Genomic DNA, 21,899 nt, shown 5'->3' with positions numbered 1-21,899 from the left:
TATATATAGAGGTATCAGTACCGTGTTAGCCAAGCTTCAATAATCAAAAAATAAATAGATGATACCGTTCTGTGGCTAACAAAATGCTTTTATTTGTGCGAGCTTTCGAGATACACTGATCTCTTTTTCCGGCGATGTTACAATGAATGAAGCAAGCAAAGGGTATACTTAAAAACAGTGTCTCTTGGAATGTTATCTGTGCTTGTCCTTCCCCCGGTGTGGATGACATTTATGGCTAGAGGTGTTAAATGGTTCCTGAAAGTAAGTGATGTAAGAGTGTGTGTGTGTATCTGTGTGAATATAAATGAATGGAGAGCCCACAGTGTATACAGTGCTTTACAAAAAAGGGTGTGTGGAGTGGGAGTTAATATAAATGGTGTGGGTTTGTGTGGAAATGTGAGAGATAGTACCATAACTAAAAGTGTGTGTGGATACTATGTGGTCTCTATTGGTGTATAGGGATGGAAAAACAAGGAGTATTAGTATGTGTGAGAGACAGCTGTGTGTGCATACATATAGCACAGTATGTGCAGACATGGTCTTTAGCACTCATGGGAAGAGAGTTCACTTGTGTCAGTAATGACTCATAAAATTTCGATCTCTGTTTAGGCCATCATTAAGTGCCCCGAACAGTTGCATAAATTTGTATTCATGCAACCGTCTCTCTTTCGGTGTTTTAAGATTACCTTTCAGTATGGCAACCCTCAGATCGTTCATCTTATGGCCAGAGTCAGAGAAATGTCCGCCGACAGGACTGTCTCTTGTTCCGCGTGTGATGCTGTGGCGATGCAGGTTCATTCTCTTGTTTAGCCCCTGCCCCGTCTCACCTATGTAGTAGCAGCCCCCTGGGCATTTCATGCACATGATGAGGTACACGACATTGCTGCAGGAACAGGTGAACCTTCCTCTGATTTTGTATTCCCGATTCCTGTTCGGTATTTGTATTGTGTCCGCTGTGTAGAGCATTGCGCAGGTTTTGCATCTTGGGTCCTGGCATGGTTTCGTCCCGCATTCAGTTGTACTGCTGAATACTTTACTCCTCACCATAATATTCTTGAGATTATGAGGTTGTCTGTATGATAATAAGGTTGCTTCAGGGAAGACCTGTTGCAGTCTTGTATCTTCCTGGAGGATGGGTTGTAGTTCCCTGGCGATCTTGCGTAGGGCTACTAGGTGTGAGTTATATGTGACCACCAAAGGTACCCTGTCGCTTGTCTCCTTCTGTTTGTATTCAAGGAGATCACTTCTTGGTATTCTGGTGGCTTTGTGAATTTGCTGGTCTACAATTCTGTGGTTATATCCATGGTTTATAAAATCTGATCTCAAGGCTTTAATCCGCTGGTCTCTGTCTGCTGTGTCGGAGCGTATCCGGTTGTAGCGTATGGCTTGACTGTAGATGGTTGCATGTTTGGTGTGTGTCGGGTGGAAGCTGTTGTCCCTCAAATAGCTGGCTCTATCTGTAGGTTTGCGGTATACAGAAGTCTGTAGTTGGTTGTTCTTTATCCCCGAAGAAGACTTGGCTAATTTCTGTTCCCTGACACCAATGTTCTTTATGGTGATTCAATTCAATTCAATTGGAGTTCATCCCCTGATGAAATCCGCTGAGACGGATGAAACGCGTAGGGTCACGTGGCATAGGAACTACGGTGGTCGAGCAGTCCAGACACCAGAGTGAGGATGTCAGTGAAGGATTTCCCTGGTCCCTCATTGGTGAGAGGTTAATGGCGACCGTACTGACCAGAGGCGTTCCGGTTTGAAGGAAAAAGATCTTTTAGGTGACTACAGCAGCAGCAACATCCATTTGCAGTGATTTCAACCGCATTCAAACGGAGGACGGCTGTGAAGTCTCACGTCCATCTGGTGCATGGGCTGGTCCCATAACATGCCTTTATTTTATTGACAAAGTGTGAGTGTGCATTTGTCTGTCCATGGAATATTAAACCTTTTATATCTGATTTTATACAAGGATCGGGCGCTTTTTCTTTATCTTTTAGATATATATATATATATATATATATATATATATATATATATATATATATATATATATATATTTACCAGATTGGGGTCCAGCAAAAAAAGAGACAGCACACTGAATGTAGCCTTCAGACAAAAAACTGTATTGAATCACAGGGCACTGCAACCAACGTTTCGGTCACCCAGAGGGACCTTCATCAGGGTTGTCCCTCTGGGTGACCGAAACGTTGGTTGACGTGCCCTGTGATTCAATACAGTTTTTTGTCTGAAGACTAAATGCAGTGTGCTGTCTCTTTTTTTGCTGGACCCCAATCTAGTAAATATACTTTTTGTTCTATTCATATGGGATAAGCATCTGTTTTTGCCTGGTCAGTAGTGTGCCAACTGTCTTCTCTTTTCTATATATATATGCTCATTTGCATGTTATTTCCCAGAATCCCTGGCTGCGGTGGAAGCACTGTATGCTAGGTGATAATGGTTGAAAGGCAGGGGTTGCAGACCTGTCTAAGACATGTGAATGTGCTCACAAGTGAATTTGAAATACTTGGGAACCCCAACCCTCGCCCCCTGTCTGTCGCCGCGTCTCTCTCCCCCCTCACTTCACTCCTTACGCTCCCTCTTCCCCTCACACTCTCCCTCCTTACACTCCCTCCCCCCCACACACTCTCCCCCTTACTCTCCTTCTCCCCCTCACGCTCCTTCTCACACTCTCGCACTCTCCCTCCTTACGCTCCCTCTCCCCCACACACTATCCCCCTTACGCTCCTTCTCCCTCTCACACTCTCCCCCTTAAGCTCCTTCTCCCCCTTACGCTCCTTCTCCCCTTGCACTCCTTCTCCCCCTCTCGCTCCTTCTCACGCACCTTCTCCCCCTCATACTCCCCCCTCTTCCTCCTTAAGCTGCCTCTCCCCCATACACTCTCCCCCTTACACTCCTTATCCCATTCACACTCTCCCCCTTACGCTCCTTCTCCCCCTTACGCTCCTTCTCCCCCTCAGACTCTCCCCCTTATGCTCCTTCTCCCCCACACACTCTCCCCTTACACTCCTTATCCTGCTCACACTCTCTTCCTTGCACGTGTGCACCCACACTCGCCCACTTACACATACACACACGCACACACACACTCTCACACTTACACACAGAATGGGCAAATGCACTATTATCCATATCTCGATAATAGTAATTTTGCCCATTACTGTGCTGTATGTGTTGAGGGTGGGGGGGGGGGGTTGTTGGGGGTAGAGGAGGTGGGTAGTAGGGTTGTTGTGTGTTTTTCTTTATTGTGGGTAGAGGGATTAGATGAAGGGGGTAGTTCCCCCAAGGATGGATGTTTAGGCCTAGCGGGTGCTAGCAGCACTGGTTAACCCCTTCATTACCATAGCGGTTCCGCAAGTTAACTCCTCCCGCAACCTTCCAGGCAGGCTTAATTACCCTCCCTGGGGCTACTACCCCCTTCATCCACCCCCTCTGCCCTCAATAAACCGGCTTTTGAGGTTGAATTCCTTCATTGCATTAGTGGCTAGCCACTAAGGAAATGAAGCTGTTTTAATAAAAAATGTAATACTAGTGCACGTGAGCAGGAGGTCTCCGGAGCAGAACTGCGTTGACTTGAGGTCCGGGAACCCCTGCTGCCTGAGATACAGGCCCCGTTATGGGGTGCCGGTATCTCCTATGCATTTAAATCCCACGGTCATGTGACACGAGACATTTAAATGCATAGGAGATACATGCACCCTATAACGGGGCCTGTATCTCAGGAAGCAGGGGGTCCCGGACCTCAAATGAACGCGGTTCTGCTCCGGCGTAATAGAACAAGCGAATTGCTTTATGAAGGCTACTAGCATAGGCCCCTATATGTGACTGCAAGGGAGAGTCAAACGGACCATTCAGGTTCCTTAGATAGGATTAATTAAAGGGAAGTACCACTGTCCATTAGTGTGACATGGAAACGGGCCTTGAAGGGGTCTATTACTCCGAAACGTTGCTAACATTACGAAGCAACGTTGCGTTGCAAAGATTGTTACTGTTTGAGTGGTGTGGACAATTGGTTTAACCGTCAAACCTCCCATACAGCACCAGGACATGCTTATGAGTGAGGAATACATGTGCTCACATTACTATCCTCTGTACTGTATCACAGGCATGGGCGGAGAATACCCCTCAACAGGAACGTGGAAGTAGCACTTTACAGGTAAATGGGAATCACTGAGCTGTGAATCAGCCGCACATATAGTACTTTTAGCTGTTGTACAGGACACTATTTATAGAATAGTACGTTACGGTATAACAGGGTACTTGGCCTGAGGAGTGGGGTATAAGTGTCACAGGAGCTCTTGCGATACAGAGTATCACTGTCCTGGTTACACACACGTTATGTCTCCTGCAGGTCGGGGAGCGCACGGAGGTGAAGCCGATTGGCCTGTCAGCTTGGTACCCTGAGAGCTCCAGTTCCAGCTCAATAGTGTGGGAGGATGAAGAAGATGAGAAGTGTGAGGAGGCTGACAAAGAGGAGGTATAACTGGGTACTGGGACTGGGTATAACGGGGTACTGAACCAAGAGAGGGGTGTATCACGGGGTACTGGGCCAGTGTATGGGGTATAACTGGTACTGGATCAGGGGAGGTGGGTATAACTGGGTACTGGATTTTGGGGTATTACAGGGTACTGAGTCTTGGCAGGGGGTATAACGGGGTACTGGGCCTGGGGAGGGGGGTATCATGGGTTCTGGGGCAGGGGGTATAAGGGGGTACTGGGCTTTGGGATAGGGGTATAATGGGGAACTGGGCTTGGGGATATGACAGGGTACTGGGTCTGGGGAGGTGGGTGTAATGGGGTACTGGGCCTGGGGTTATGAAAAGGAAAGAGTGACAGTGGGAGTGTAAGAGGGGGGTGAGAGCGAGGTGGTGTGTGAGAAGGGGGCAGTGTAAGAGAAAACGGGGGGAGGGGGTTCTCGCAATGTCGCCAACACGTGGTTGGGGGCCCGGTGGAAGCTCTAGTCCTGGGCCCCAGGAAACCTGTCTGCGGCTCTGGTCATAGAAGCTCTTCCAATGACCTGCAAATTAATGCAGAGAAATAGTGACGTGTTTCTAACACGTTAAGCGCCAAAGGGGAACTCATCAGCTGTTGGAGAAGTTAAGGGAGTTACTAACACAAACTCAGTATAAATTCTAGTTATTTATTTATTCCTTTTTTTATTTTAAACACGTACAACCAACATATGTAACAGTATTCACATTAAAGGGCAGAGTGGGCGGAATCTCATGCCCGGGTGCAGACTGACCCCGTGCCCCTGCCTCTCTATTTCTAACCTCCCTGGCCCTTACCCCTGCCACGTCAGCCCTGCTGCCAGAGGGGGGGAGAGGCCAGGGGGGACGCAGTCCACACTCACAGGTAAGGGGAGCCTAGTCCCTCTGGGCACAGCGCCCTGTCACCGAGGGCTCAAGGCTACTTTTCTGGGTTATTTTGAAGTGAGCAACACTGGGGAACATTTAGGGGTCTTCACAGACACTGGGGAACATTTAGGGGTCTTCACAGACACTGGGAAACATTTAGGGGTCTTCACAGACACTGGGGAACATTTAGGGGTCTTCCCAGACACAGAGAGAACATTTAGGGGTCACACAAAGGAACATTTAGGGGTCTCCCCAGTCACAGCAAAACCCACACAGACAGATCCCAAAACCTCTGCCTTTCCCAAACTGCAGGCGGAGGGTCAAGATTTCAGGTGTTTAAATAAAACGTTGTTACCCGGAGTGTGTCTGGCTTTTATTGGAACTTCTCCTGAAGTCTGTCACCGATACAGGTTATCCATATGATCACTTCTCTGTGTGTATCCGACTGTCTCTTTTCTTATTAACCCTGCGTATGTCTGTCACTTGTTATACTAGATCTGTTACTTTTCATATTCCTTTTGAGTGTATCTTGTGTGTTTGTTTTCATGTGACACTGTATCTCTGTGTCTGCTCCGTCTCTCACTGCTACAATCCTAAAAATGTAGGTGTGTATGTGTATATGTGTGTATGTCTGTGTATGTGTGTGTATATATATATATATTTCTGTACAGTATGTGTGTGTATGTGTATCTGTGTGCATGACTGTATGTCTGTGTGTGTGTCTGTGTGTATTTGATTGTGTGCGTATCTGTGCATCCGCGTGCTTCTGTATGTGTGTATATATATATATATATATTTAAAATATATATATATATATATATATATATACTTAGTTAAGTTATGGTGGGTAAAAAAAGTGACAAAAACCCTCCACAGCAAAGCATATAGCAAATGGAAATATAAATATATATATAAATATATAATATATATAATATGGGTAAGGAAAACAGAGAGCACTCCAACATTGTAATCCAAATAAGCCTGGTGCTAGTCCCATAAATAATGTAAAGAGTACGTTACCATCCAGCAGGACAGTGGAACAGCAGGGAGAGGCGCACCCCAGGAAGAAAATCCTCTCTGGGATCGAAACATTGGATTTTTGTGTCTGTTACAATACAATTCTTTGTACACTTACCTCTCTTTGCTGTTCCGCTGCCCTGCTGGATGGTTTTATATATATATATATATATATATATATATATATATATATATATATAGAGGTATCAGTACCGTGTTAGCCAAGCTTCAATAATCAAAAAATAAATAGATGATACCGTTCTGTGGCTAACAAAATGCTTTTATTTGTGCGAGCTTTCGAGATACACTATCTCTTCTTCCAGCGATATTACAATGAATGAAGCAAGCAAATGGTATACAGTACTTAAAAACAGTGTCTCTTGGAATGTTATCTGTGCTTGTCCTTCCCCCGGTGTGGATGACATTTATGGCTAGAGGTGTTAAATGGTTCCTGAAAGTAAGTGATGTAAGAGTGTGTGTGTGTGTGTATCTGTGTGAATATAAATGAATGGAGAGCCCACAGTGTATACAGTGCTTTACAAAAGGGGTGTGTGGAGTGGGAGTTAATATAAATGGTGTGGGTAGGTGTGGAAATGTGAGACATAGTAGCATAACTAAAAGTGTGTGTGGATACTATGTCGTCTCTATTGGTGTATAGGGATGGAAAAACAAGGAGTATTGGTTTATGTAAGAGACAGCTGTGTGTGCATGCATATAGCACAGTATGTACAGACATGGTCTTTAGCACTCATGGGAAGAGAGTTCACTTGTGTCAGTAATGACTCATAAAATTTTGATCTCTGTTTAGGCCATCGTTAAGTGTCCCGAACAGTTGCATAAATTTGTATTCATGCAACCGTCTCTCTTTCGGTGTTTTAAGATTACCTTTGAGTATGGCAACCCTCAGATCGTTCATCTTATGGCCAGAGTCAGAGAAATGTTCGCCGACAGGACTGTCTCTTGTTCCGCGTGTGATGCTGTGGCGATGCAGGTTCATTCTCTTGTTTAGCCCCTGCCCCGTCTCACCTATGTAGTAGCAGCTGTGGTATTTGTATTGTGCCTGCTGTGTAGAGCATTGCGCAGGTTTTGCATCTTAGGTCCTGGCATGGTTTCGTCCCGCATTCAGTTGTACTGCTGAATACTTTACTCCTCACCATAATATTCTTGAGATTATGAGGTTGTCTATATGATAATAAGGGTGCTTCAGGGAAGACCTGTTGCAGTCTTGTATCTTCCTGGAGGATGGGTTGTAGTTCCCTGGTGATCTTGCGTAGGGCTCCTAGGTGTGGGTTATATGTGACCACCAAAGGTACCCTGTCGGTTGTCTCCTTCTGTTTGTATTCAAGGAGATCACTTCTTGGTATTCTGGTGGCTTTGTGAATTTGCTGGTCTACAATTCTGTGGTTATATCTACGGTTTATAAAATCTGATCTCAAGTCTTTAATCCGCTGGTCTCTGTCTGCTGTGTCGGAGCATATCCGGTTGCAGCGTATGGCTTGACTGTAGATGGTTGCATGTTTGGTGTGTGTCGGGTGGAAGCTGTTGTCCCTCAAATAGCTGGCTCTGTCTGTAGGTTTCCGGTATACAGAAGTCTGTAGTTGGTTGTTCTTTATCCCCGAAGAAGACTTGGCTAATTTCTGTTCCCTGACACCAATGTTCTTTATGGTTATTCAATTCAATTGGAGTTCATCCCCTGATGAAATCCGCTGAGACGGATGAAACGCGTAGGGTCACGTAGCATAGGAACTACGGTGGTCGAGCAGTCCAGACACCAGAGTGAGGACGTCAGTGAAGGATTTCCCTGGTCCCTGATTGGTGAGAGGTTAATGGCGGCTGTACTGACCAGAGGCGTTCCGGTTTGAAGGAAAAAGATATTTTCGGTGACTACAGCAGCAGCAACATCCATTTGCAGTGATTTCAACCGCATTCAAACGGAGGACGGCTGTGAAGTCTCACGTCCATCTGGTGCATGGGCTGGTCCCATAACATGGAAAGGGAATATGTATCTGATGGCGCCTATAAGAACAATGATATATAAAAAGGATATAAAAACCAAGCCTGTTGGGACAATCAGGAAATGGCTCCTCAGGGTGTGCTTAAAAAAGAGAAAGCACAACACATAGTATAATACTGTTGGGTGAGAAGACAAACAACACTTAAGACAACATAGATCAGCTGAGAGGACAGATAGGTGAAAAATTAGGATAAAAACATTTAATAACACAATTCATATAGCATATAGACATATAAAATAATATGGACAATAAAAGATTATTTTGACACACTGCAGCACCGGTGGATTCAGATGCAATGCCCACTCACCAGATGGAAGATGTAAGCAGGCAGTGGATATTTTAGAGAGTATCCCCTCTCGGTGATGTTAGCTGCTCCCTGCTCCTGGGCGTCTCCGTGGATGTGTGCACGCCAGCCAGCGTGTGGGCAGATGATCTCACGCAGCACACTGGAGGGGACGTACAGCTAGTCCAGGTCAGCAGCAGCAGATTCGACACACTTTCACAAGCGACCAACTATCTGAATAGCAACAAACACTGATTCGTCTATGTCGTGGAGGGAAATCACCAAACACAGAGATGCAGAAGTGTTAAATCCGCCACCCTACGCGTTTCGAAAGCTATCCGCTTTCTTCCTCAGGGGTATATGATTATAAAAGTCCATGAAGGTCCCTTAAATAGAGCGTCCGTAATTAATTGAATTATTTTCACCTGCAGACTTGTGCACATGCGCATACGGGCAAATGAGGTAGTTCTTAGTCAATATTGTGTGCTCAGACACATGCGCAATGAGATAGTTCATGTCAATATTTAATTGTGCTGCTGCGGTCTGTGGACTCAGCTGAATCACAAACAAGACATACAAATAACTAATACATAACTAGCTAATACAAAACAACATAATAATAATGTGGATATGACATAAAGTGTGGTGACTTAAGTGTGTGGATTAATATGATGTGACCACTTAAAGTAATAAGCAAACTGCAAATATGTGTGTTAACTATAAATAAATAAATAAATAAACAGTGCATATAAACACTATATGTGTGAATAATATATGAACTAAGAAATAAAAACACTAAAAAACTGGATGTGAAAATAAAGTGACATTAGTGAGTTTTCTCTATAATGAAAGTGAGAGTACTTGGTGTTGTACATACAATAAATGGTTAAAAGAGAAAATACAGGAAATGCATACACTATAATAGGCTTGGTATTATGTATGTATAGAATATTGTCTGACAAATATTCAATAGCAATGGGTTCTTAAAAAATGTGGACAAATTGCAAAAAATGGATACCATGTAAGTGGGATGTATTGATGCAGTGCAGGACTATCCAACCAGGAAAGCCTTCAAATCGAAGTCCATGTTTAGGCCTAGTGGGGATAGGGTACGTAATTCGTAAATCCAAAAGGATTCTCTCCTCCCCAACAGGCTCACAGCATTTCCTCCTCTCCAATGTGGAGTAATACTTTCTATTGCGATACATTTTAAACCTTTAGGATCCTGACTGTGCACTTGAAGAAAATGATTCGACACACTGTGTGTAACTAAACTAGTTTTAATATTATATATATGTTCATACAGGCGTCTTTTTATATATCATTGTTCTTACAGGCGCCTTCAGATACATATTCCCTTTCCATGTACTTGTTCTGACCAGGGGGTCAGTGTTTTGTATCACTAGGCAGCCCCTTACGTTTGAATATTGGTCCATACATAAGGTGTTATATATCAACATATTTTATTAATTACATATCGGTTAGCGCTACCTGTTTTGTTGTTTTTTCTATGTGTGGTCCCATAACATGCCTTTATTTTATTGACAAAGTGTGAGTGTGCATTGGTCTGTCCATGGAATATTAAACCTTTTATATCTGATTTTATACAAGGATTGGGCGCTTTTTCTTTATCTTTTATATTATATATATATTTACCAGATTGGGGTCCAGCAAAAAAAGAGACAGCACACTGAATGTAGCCTTCAGACAAAAAACTGTATTGAATCACAGGGCACTGCAACCAACGTTTCGGTCACCCAGAGGGACCTTCATCAGGGTTGTCCCCCTGGGTGACCGAAACGTTGGTTGCCGTGCCCTGTTATTCAATACAGTTTTTTGTCTGAAGACTAAATGCAGTGTGCTGTCTCTTTTTTTTCTGGACCCCAATCTAGTAAATATACTTTTTGTTCTATTCATATGGGATAAGCATCTGTTTTTGCCTGGTCAGTAGTGTGCCAACTGTCTTCTCTTTTCTATATATATATGCTCATTTGCATGTTATTTCCCAGAATCCCTTGCTGCGGTGGAAGCACTGTATGCTAGGTGATAATGGTTGAAAGGCAGGGGTTGCAGACCTGTCTAAGATATGTGAATGTGCTCACAAGTGAATTTGAAATACTGGGAAACCCCAACCCTCGCCCCCTGTCTGTTGCCGCGTCTCTCTCCCCCCTCACTTCACTCCTTACGCTCCCTCTTCCCCTCACACTCTCCCTCGTTACACTCCCTCTCCCTCACACACTCTCCCCCTTACGCTACTTCTCCCCCTTACTCTCCTTCTCCCCCTCATGCTCCTTCTCACACTCTCGCCCTCTCCCTCCTTACGCTCCCTTTCCCCCACACACTCTCCCCCTTACGTTCCTTATCCCTCTCACACTCTCCCCCTTACGCTCCTTCTCCCCCTTACGCTCCTTCTCCCCCTTGCACTCCTTCTCCCCCTCTCGCTCCTTCTCACGCACCTTCTCCCCCTCATACTCTCCCCCTCTTCCTCCTTAAGCTGCCTCTCCCCCATACACTCTCCCCCTTACACTCCTTATCCCCCTCACACTCTCTCCCTTACGCTCCTTCTCCCCCTTACGCTCCTTCTCCCCCTTACGCTCCTTTTCCCCTTACGCTCCTTCTCCCCCTCACACTCTCCCCCTTATGCTCCTTCTCCCCCACACACTCTCCCCTTACACTCCTTATCCCGCTCACACTCTCCTCCTTGCGTCCGTGCACCCACACTCGCCCACATACACATACACACACGCACACACACACACACACACACACACTCTCACACTTACACACAGACAGACCCCTGCGAGAGAGCACGCTCCCAATCCTCTCTCTCCCTCTATTCAGTGGCACCGACTGGAGCAGGCAGGAAGAGGAAGTATAGCAGTTACTGGGCGGCTGCTGCCCCTGAGCTCCGGGTCACTGCTATGTGGGGGTGTCGCTGGGTCTGGGACAGCATGGGAGAGTCCAAGCTCTCCCACCCTGGCGGCCGCAGAACCCCAGTTGAAAAGCATACACACACAGAGAGAATATATTGGCACTGCATGAGAGACAATATCAGCACTGAGTTTTGGTCCTGTATACATACACACGCACACGCACACGCACACGCACACACTCTCCCACTTACACACGCACACTCTCTCCCACTTACACACACACAGACAGAATTAACAGGTTCCTGCTCCAAAAATACAAACGCACAATCAGTTATATTCACACACAATCACACTAAAATGCCACAGATTGAAACTCTTGTAGAAGCACAAAGACACCACAAGAAATATATATAAACACACAATCACACTTCTCGTTATGCTTTACAAAAACAGTAACTATTAGACAGTAGCACACACTCCCTCAGATTCACACACTAAGGGTTATATAAAGACACATGCTCCCTCATTCTCACTACACACGTACCCCTTCTGTATAGCACATATAACGCTACAGTTTGTAGTGAGTATGTTTCCATCATAATGGTTTATCTGTGTAGGCCCACGGATTTTTAGATGAACACCCTCAAACCTAACATATATATACAAAAACAAACAGCCCTACCCTCTTGGCAAGTAACAAAGAATCTTAAAGAGGTGAATCGGTGCCAGTGTACATGAGGAATCCCTAATTCCTCCAGCAATATATAGAATTAAACTAATTGTCCACAGCACTCAAACAGTAACAATCTCACTGGGGTAACTAAGACCCCCAAAATAAAGAAATACTATTATTCTAAATGAAAAGAGTTTAATAAACAACACATCTAGAATAAAGCTATACAATGATAACAGGTGCAAAGTACAGCACACCCAGTATACAATATGTACTAACAACCTTAATGCATCATCAAGTGCCCAAAATGCACACCGATAGCTATCAGTACACAATCTATAGTACACCACTCACAGCATAGTTATAAGTGTAAGTTATACACAGAAGAACAAGCTATAATGAGCCTAACTGCTGCAAGTGTGATTACCCAGAGCATACAGGAGCATACTGATGAGGCGGGGTAAAGGAACACTAAAATAAATTGCAGTATACTATAAGGAAGGGGTGTGAAAACTATTGTAGCTGCCCCCCCTGCTAGGTCCCCCTATCTCGTTTTCTAGTGTCAAATGACGCTGCCAGGTCATGTGACATCCCGTGAGACCCCGCAGCGGTATGTGACGATGTGTTGCCGTGTTGCCATGGTGACGGGTCATGTGACGTGACGTTGCATTTGTCACACCATGCATCTGCATCCCGGTAAGTGAGTTACTTTGGCCTCACGCGATCCCCTGCATTTCATTTAAATGCCTTGGGGGAGAGCGTGAGGCCTCTGCAACCGCCCATCAGGAAAACCTAGCACCCCCCAGTTTGCACACCCCTGCTATAAGTTAGCTGAAAGCCATAAGATATACCAACAGAAATGCAGTGCACATCCACCACCTAAATGCCAGAATATGAAGAGAAAGATGCAAAGAAAAGATGTATTATACAGCAAATCACCAATAAATGGTACAGAAACATAATGAGGAGTGCAGGACTAACACAGGGAGAAAACACTATACAACTATGGAAACACAAACAGCAATCAGTGATTATAATAGGGGGGCAATGCTTCGGAGTAATAGACTCCTTCAGGGCCTGTTCCCATGTGACCTTCGGGAGGTGTGCTGCTACTGACTATAGGAGATTATGGGGCCTATGCTAGTAGCCTTCATAACCCACTTATCGAGGCTTTTTAGCTGTTATCGGCCAAAAATGCCTACAGCAATTCAGTAAGTGTTGATAAGTGGGTTGAATCGCCAATTTTTTCAGCCGTCAAAAACAAATCAACAAGTGAGCGGCGATAAGCCACTTATCGCCAGTTTTCAAACTGGTGCAATTCTAGTAGCCCGAGGCACATCGAGGCTCTAGAATGGCGATTTACTCCCAAAATCTTTTCGCCAAAAAAAGTTGTCGTGAAGCTGCCAAGAAGTTTCTGAGGCGGCGGTGAATTTTTCCTCATCGGATTGATGCCGGGGGTCTCGGGAGCTAATACACAGTAATATCAGCACCGTAGGAGGCCCCCGGCATGAATCAGATTAATGAAAAATGCATTTACTGTACAGGCAACTTCATTACCTTAGCGGCTAACCGCTAAGACAATGAAGGGGTTAACTACCAGTGCCAGGTTTATTGTGGGTAGCGGGGGTGGGTGAAGGTGGTGTTTGGCCCTTGGTGGGTGTTTAGGCCTTGCGGGAGGTTGTAGGTGGAGTCAGCCCCTTCATTACCTTAGAGGTTAATATCGCTAAAGTAATGAAGGGGTTAACCCCTCCTGATACCACCCGGTAGACCTAAACATCCATCCTTGGGGCTACTACCCCCTTCACCCAATCCCTCTACCCACAATTAAGAAAAATAAACACAACAACCCTGCTACCCACCTCCTCTACCCCCAACAACCCCCCCCCAACACATACAGACAGTAATGGGCAAAATAACTATTATCCAGATATGGATAATAGCCAGGGTTGCCATCTCTCCGGTTTGACCCGGATACTCCGGGTTTTGGGCCCTTACCTCCGGGCTACTGGTTGTCAATCGCGGGTGGCGGTGTGGTGTGGTGGGGCAACTCCGGCATTGTCCGTTATTCTTCTGCAATTCCCCCTCCAATTGCAGTGAACATGGCTGTGCGGCATCAGATGACACCGTGTTGCCATGGCAACCGGATGCTACGTGACGTCATGACGCTAATTTTTGGTTTTAGAATGGGCAAATGCACTATTATCCATATCTCGATAATAGTAATTTTGCCCATTACTGTGCTGTATGTGTTGGGGGCTGTGGGGGGGGGGTTGTTGGGGGTAGAGGAGGTGGGTAGTAGGGTTGTTGTGTGTTTTTGTTTATTGTGGATAGAGGGATTAGATGAAGGGGGTAGTTGCCCAAAGGATGGATGTTTATTCATAGCGGGTGCTAGCAGCCCTGGTTAACCCCTTCATTACCATAGCGGTTCCGCAGGTTAACTCCTCCCGCAACCTTCCAGGTAGGCCTATTTACCCTCCCTGGGTCTACTACCCCCTTCATCCACCCCCTCTGCCCCAAATAAACAGGCTATTGAGGTTGAATCCCTTCATTTCCTTTGCAACCAGCCACTAAGGAAATGAAGCTGTTTTAATAAAAAATTTAATACTAGTGTGCATGAGCAGGTCTCCGTAGCAGAACCGCGTTGACTTGAGGTCCGCGTTGACATGCTGCCTGAGATACAGGCCCCGTTATGTGACACGATCATGTAATCCGGTCATGTGACACGAGACATTTAAATGCATAGGAGATACATGCACCCTATAACGGGGCCTGTATCTCAGGAAGCAGGGGGTCCCGGACCTCAAATGAACGCGGTCCTGCCTAAGCGTAATAGAACCAGCAAGTTGCTTTATGAAGGCTACTAGCATAGGCCCCTATATGTGACTGCAAGGGAGAGTCAAATGGACCATTCAGGTTCCTTAGATAGGATTAATTAAAGGGAAGTACCACTGTCCATTAGTGTGACATGGAAACGGGCCTTGAAGGGGTCTATTACTCCGAAAAGTTGCTAACATTGCGAAGCAACTTTGCGTTGAAGATTGTTGCTGTTTGAGTGCTGTGGACAATTGGTTTAACTGTCAAACCTCCCATACAGTGCAAGGACATGCTTATGAGTGAGGAATACATGTGCTCACATTACTATCCTCTGTATCACAGGCATGGGCAGAGAATACCCCTCGACAGGAAGGTGGAAGTAGCACTTTACAGGTGAATGGGAATCACTGAGCTGTGAATCAGCTGCACATACAGTACTTTTAGCTGTTGTACAGGACACTATTTATGGAATAGTACGTTACGGTATAACGGGGTACTTGGCATGGGGAGGGGGTATAATGGAGTACTGGGCCTGGGGAGGGGGGTATAATGGGGTACTGGGTTTGGGGAAAGGAGTATAACTGGGTACTGTGCCTGGGGAGGGGGTATAACAGGGTACTGGTCCTGGGAGGGGGTATAAAGGTGTGCTGGGCCTGGGGAGGTGGGTTTAACGGGGTTCTGGGCCTGGGGAAGGGGGATATAACGGGGTACTGGGCCTCATTTATAACGGGGTACTGTGCCTGGGGAGGGTGGTAGCATGGGGTACTGGGCCTGGGGAAGGGGGGATAACGGGCTACTGGGTCTGGGTGGTATAATGGGGAACTTGGTCTGGGGGTATAACGGGGTATTGGGCCAGGGCTTGGGGGTATAACAGGTTTCTGGGCCTGGGGGTATAAAGGGGTACTGGGCCTGGGGAGGGGGGTATAATGGGTACTGGGCCTGAGGAGTGGGGAATAAATGGCAACGAGCTCTTGCGATACAGAGTATCACTGTCCTGGTTACACAGACGTTATGTCTCCTGCAGGTCGGGGAGCACACGGAGGTGGAGCCGTTTGGCCTGTCAGCGTGGTACCCTGAGAGCTCCAGTTCCAGCTCCTTAGGGCACTATATGCCATCAATAGTGTGGGAGGATAAAGAAGATGAGGAGGAGGCTGACAAAGAGGAGGTATAACTGGATACTGGGACTGAGTATAATGGGGTACTGAACAAGGAGAGGGGTGTATCACGGGGTACCGGGCCAGTGTATGGTGTAAAAAAGACAAAAAACAGCGCAAAACGCAAATAGTGAAGTATATCAAAACATTTTAGTGTAAAAAAAGAGGGTAAGTATTCTGCGTACATAAAAATTATAGATCAATCGCATTTACGTGTACAATACACGAAGTTACCACACAGCTGGCATCAGAATGGGTGATGGATGAGGGTCCCTCTGGTAAGTATTCCTCTACGATCTCCAGATAGCGTCTGGGCCTCTCAAGGTAATGGCAGCTTACACAGGACATCCAAATCGGTTGGGAGTCTCGTGGTGGAAGCACCTCCTTGTTGTCATCAGTATTCGGTCACCATATGTTGGGCTGATGTAAAAATCCTCGGCTGTGGCAGACACATTACTGTATGTGTGTGGTCAATGCGAATCAGTCTCTACAGCACATATATAACGTTGTGCTACTCCATTCGTGTAGAGAAAAATTGATTGCGATACACCAGGGAAAACACAATTACGTCACATGGGGGGGCGTGACAAGCAGTACAGACACCCGAGCGGCATCTCGGAAAGGTGGCAGCAAATGCATGGATACATATACAAATATACAAATAAAATACCTTAAAAAGTCTACTAATACAGCATATGTTAATCCTACGCGTTTCGTAGCTAGAAAGTGCTACTTCTTCAGGGTAGGGGTCTGGGGAGGTGGGTATAATTGGGTACTGGACCTGGGGGTAATACAGGGTACTGGGCCTGGGGAGGGGGTTATCACGGGTACTGGGGCAGAGGGTATAAGGGGGTACTGGGCCTGGGGATAGGGGTATAAAGGGGAAGCAGTCTCCGTTCGAGAGTTATCCCACTTAATTGAAAGGCTTTCTTGTGAGATACCAAGTTCACCTAGTTCTCACGTCAATTGACCGAATTCCCACGGCAATAGACTTTCCTCCTTTCATGTTATGTGAGCTAACAAGGTACGGATGCATTCTGTCGAAAAACCACTTCAAATCTAACCGCAAGCCACTTATTCAATTGAACTTGCGTGTTTGAAAAAGGATACCTATGCTTCAAACAGACCACCCGTATACAGCCACACTTCTTCAATCAGCGCCAGCTTCGGCGCTCACAACGCCATCTTGTGCCTGAAAACCTTATAGCACACTTTGTATGTAATTCTATTATGACAGGCAGGAAATAGGCTGCAAACTGGGGGTAAGAAGGCTGGGACAGGAGCAAATACATCAGGGCAATGCAGATACTTTTAACCCCGAGTTGGGGTTAATCAGCCGGGCATAATACCTTTATTAATGGCCTGATTAACCCCATTCTCGCCACAGGGGGTATAACGGGGAACTGGGCCTGGGGAGGGGGGGTATAATAGGGTACTGGGTCTGGGGAGGTGGGTATAATGGGGTATTGGTCTTGGGAGGATAATAGGGTTGTGGGCCTTGGGAGTGGGGTATAACAGGGTTCTGGGGAGGCGGAGGGGGTATTAGTGGCAGAGGAGCTCTTGTGATACAGAGCATCACTGTCCTGGTTACACACACGTTATGTCTCCTGCAGGTCGGGGATCACAAGGCTTTGGAGCCGTTCAGCCTATCAGCGTGGGACTGCGGCAGCTCCGGCTCCAGCTCCATAGTGCACTATACACCATCTATGGTGCGTGAGGATGAAGAGGAGTGCGAGAACGACAAAGTGGCAGAAGAGGAGGAAGAAGCGGAGGAAGAGGAGCAAGAAGCGGAGGAGGAGGAGGACGAGGAGGGGGAAGAGGAGAAGGAAGAGGAGGAGGAAGCTGAAGAGAAAGCTGAGGAGGAAGAGGCGGTGGAAGAGGAGCAAGAAGAGGAGGAGGAGGGAGCCGAGGAAGAGGAAGAAGCCGAGGAAGAGGAAAAAGCCGAGGAAGAGGAAGACGCAGAGGAAGAGACCGTGAGATCTGGACTCAAGTGCTGCTTCCCCAGGCTTTGCAGAAGAGCCCATGTGAATGCATCTGAGGGGCCAAGACAGAGAGGGAGGAACGTTCTTGGAGCCCTGTGGCGATGGATATGGCGCAGGAGAGGCCGATAGGAGAGGCCTCAACCAGGAGTTCCTTATAAACCGTTTATTTCAGATTCTCCTGTCTTATAATCAGGCACCTCTCAGCGGTGACGGTCCACTTGTGCCTTTTGTCTGCAAATCGCCTCTGCCAGTACCTTTTGGATCTTCCTGCAAGATTCCGGTAGGATTTTAATATGGTCGTTTGTTGCCGGGATCCCGGATGGGATTGAAGAAATCGGAAGTCATACTGGATGGAAGCCGTAATTTACAAAAAACAGAGATTCCTGTGTGGAAATGTTCTTTAAAGAGTTGTGTGCAAACTCTGCCCAAGGGAGGAGGTCCACTCAATTATCCTGACTATTGGAGACAAAGCAGCGCAGGTATTGCGTCAGTGTTTTGTTTGTTCTCTCAGTCTGCCCTTTTGTTTGAGTGTGGTTCCCTGAAGAAAAGTGAAGGGTGATGTCCATCCTATGGGCAAAGGCTCGCCAGAACTTAGAGATAAACTGTGAGCCGCGGTCAGAAACAATGTTCAGTGGGACCCCGTGGAGGCGAAAAATCTCTTTGACGAAGACGTCTGCCAAGGTGGCAGAATTGGGTAACCCTTTGAGGGAATAAAATGGGCCTGCTGGGAAAACCTATCCATGACCACCAGGATAGTGTTCATCCCTCTAGAAGTGGAAAGTTCTCCAATAAAATCCATTGACAGGTGGCTCCATGGGCGTTCCGGAATGGGTAATGGCTGTAAAAGACCTGTCGGTTTTCTGCGAGTCGTCTTGACCTGGGCACAAGTTGGGCAGGATTTGACAAACACTTCCGTATCTCTCAGCATCCTGGGCCACCAAAAGGTTCGCTTGATGAGGTCGGAAGTCTTCTTGATACCAGGATGACCGGCGGACTTGGATGAATGACCCCACTCTAGTATCTTCCTTTGGAAGCGTGGAGCAGCATACAAACGACCCTCCGACACCTTGAGATCTCTGGAAAGATTAGCCTGTGCTGCCAGAACCTTATTCAAGACATTGAAAGAGTTGGCCGAAATGACGTATTTGGAGGGTAGAATCGTCTCTGGAACCTCCTGGGATTTGTCTTCGACCATGAATTGCCGTGAGAGCGCATCCACTTTTTGATTCTTCGATCAGGGGATGAAAAAGATCAAATAATTGAACCTAGAAAAGAAAAGAGACCACCGGAGCCTAGACGGCGTGCGTTCTCTATATACAACAGGTTTTTATGGTCGGTAAGGATTGAAATGGGGTTTTCAGTACCTATCAAGAGATGTCTCCATTCATGTAGGGTGAGTTTGATGGCAGGGAGTTCTCTATTGCCGACATCATAATTTTGTTGTGCTGGAGAATTTTTTTTGGAGAAAAACCCACAGGGATGGAGCTTATCCTGTGGGGATTGCCTTTGATAAAGGATGGCGCCAGCACCGATATCCGAAGCGTCAGCCTCTAGGGTAAAGGGAAGCCTGAGATCTGGGTGGCGTAGGATGGGGGCGGTGGAGAATGTCCTTTTAAGGGTTTCAAAGACTAGAAGTGCTTTAGGTGGCAGACTGCCGTGTTCACTCCTTTCTTTGTCAGAAGTATGGTAGGTAGCTTATTGACAGGTTTTCCAAGCAGGTCCATTTTATTCCCCTCAAGGGGTTACCATAATCTGCCACACTGGCTGATATTTTTTTGAAAGAGATTTTTTGTATCCATGGTATTCCACTTTCTATTGTTTCTGATCGTGGTACTCAATTTGTCTCGAAATGTTGGCACGCTTTTTCTCAGAGTCTAGGTATTTCCCTTCTTTTTTCATCTGGGTATCACCCTCAAACCAATGACCAAACCAAGCGCATCAATCAATCCCTGGAACAATATTTACGATGTTTTTCTTCTGACTAAGGATAATTGGGCAGAATTAGTCCCATGGGCAGAATTCGCCATCAACTCCCTCAGGAATGAATCCACACAGGAGTCGCTGTTCTTTATAAATTATGGATATCATCCTAATCAGCTCCCTATTCCCACACCCACTTCAGGAGTTCCTGCTGCTGATTCTATGATTGCCACTCTTCAGGGATCATGGAAGAGGATTCAAGGGGTATTATGGGATTCGGCCTAGAGGCAGAAGAGACAGGTAGATCGTCTTCGTCAGGAGTACACATAAGTATAAACCTGGAGATAAGGTTTGGCTCTCTTCAAAAAATATCAGATTGAAGACGCCTACTCTGAAGTTATCTCCGGAGTTCGATCCTCGAGGGGGGGTGGGGTACTGTAAGGGTCCTCGGGCCACGGCGCTCCTTTACCTGCTGCCACAACAGGCACCGCGGCTGCCCTGGATCCCCGTCATTTCCCCACTTGCGTGGGCATCTTCCACACTGCCTCTCCTCTTCTTCCGGGTCGCGCGCGCCAGCCCATCTGCCTTACAGGGCGCGCGAGAACCCGTGCAGCTTGTGCACGGCACTCGGGGGATAGCTCTTGTTTTTTCAGCCCCTGAGTTCCTGACCTTGGATTGTCTGCAAACCTCCTCTGGATCTTGAACTTGGCAAATGGACATTCGACTACGCTGTCTTCTCTACCCCTCAGACTTGGCAATTGGACATTCGCCTACGCTGTCTTCTCTAATCCTCGGACCAGGCAAATGGACATTCGATTACGCAGCTGTCTCTACTCCCAGACTTTTGGCTTACGGACACAACCACTCTACCTTCTTCTACTCTGGATTCAGCAAGTACCTGACTAACCCTCTTCCTTGCCCCCGGTCCAGCTTCGCTCTATACCACACTCCGGGCACGCCACCACTGCTGTGGGTGCGTGGTATCCTTCCGTTCCACCTCAGTACCGGGGTCCTGTCAGGTTTGGGGGCAGCACGAGTGTCACAGTACCTCTCCAACAACGACCTTGGCTAAGCACCCGCAGCGATCCGTAACTTCTCCAACCCCGACTCGGCTACCCTGACCAATCTGCAATCAAGAGGCGCCCTTGCGGCTTCGGGTTGGTGTTTTCTCAAATCCCCACCTCGGCCTCACGGTTCCGTCTAGCTTGTGGTGAGCACAGGTGGGGCGAGTCTTGAGCACGCACGCCAACATATTTTCCAAACTTGAACAATACCTCGTGCACAACGACCGGCGCATGCTCATGTTACAGGAGAGCCTCCGCCTTCTTACAGAACAAGCACCCGCTCCAACCACAGCGATCCCTTCCCTGGTTCGTACCACGACTGGACTCATAGCAGACCCGCTGTCATTGCCGGCTGTACCTCGACTTCCTACGCCCCGCCGTTATGTAGGGGACCAGCACAGTTGCCGTGGGTTCCTCAACCAGTGTTTTATTCAGTTCGAGGTTACGCCTTCTCGTTTCCCATTTCCTAAATCCCAAGTGGCGTATTTCACTCCGTTGCTCACCGACGACGCCCTGGCCTGGGCCTCCCCCATCGGGGAACATGTGAGACCGGACCTCACTCAAGACATCGGACTCTTCACTCGGGAGTTCCGCAGAGTGTTCGACACGCCCGGACGCAAGGTGATGGAAGCATCTTCCCTTTTCCATATCGCCCAGGGAACCCGGTTGGTCGCCAAGTATGCCCTCGAGTTTCGGACCGTGGCTGCAGAGACAGGATAGAATGATGAGTCC

Source organism: Ascaphus truei, unplaced genomic scaffold (genome assembly GCF_040206685.1).
Source record: "Ascaphus truei isolate aAscTru1 unplaced genomic scaffold, aAscTru1.hap1 HAP1_SCAFFOLD_127, whole genome shotgun sequence".
Lineage (NCBI taxonomy): Eukaryota > Metazoa > Chordata > Amphibia > Anura > Ascaphidae > Ascaphus > Ascaphus truei.
Note: the sequence above shows the minus strand (reverse complement) of the source record.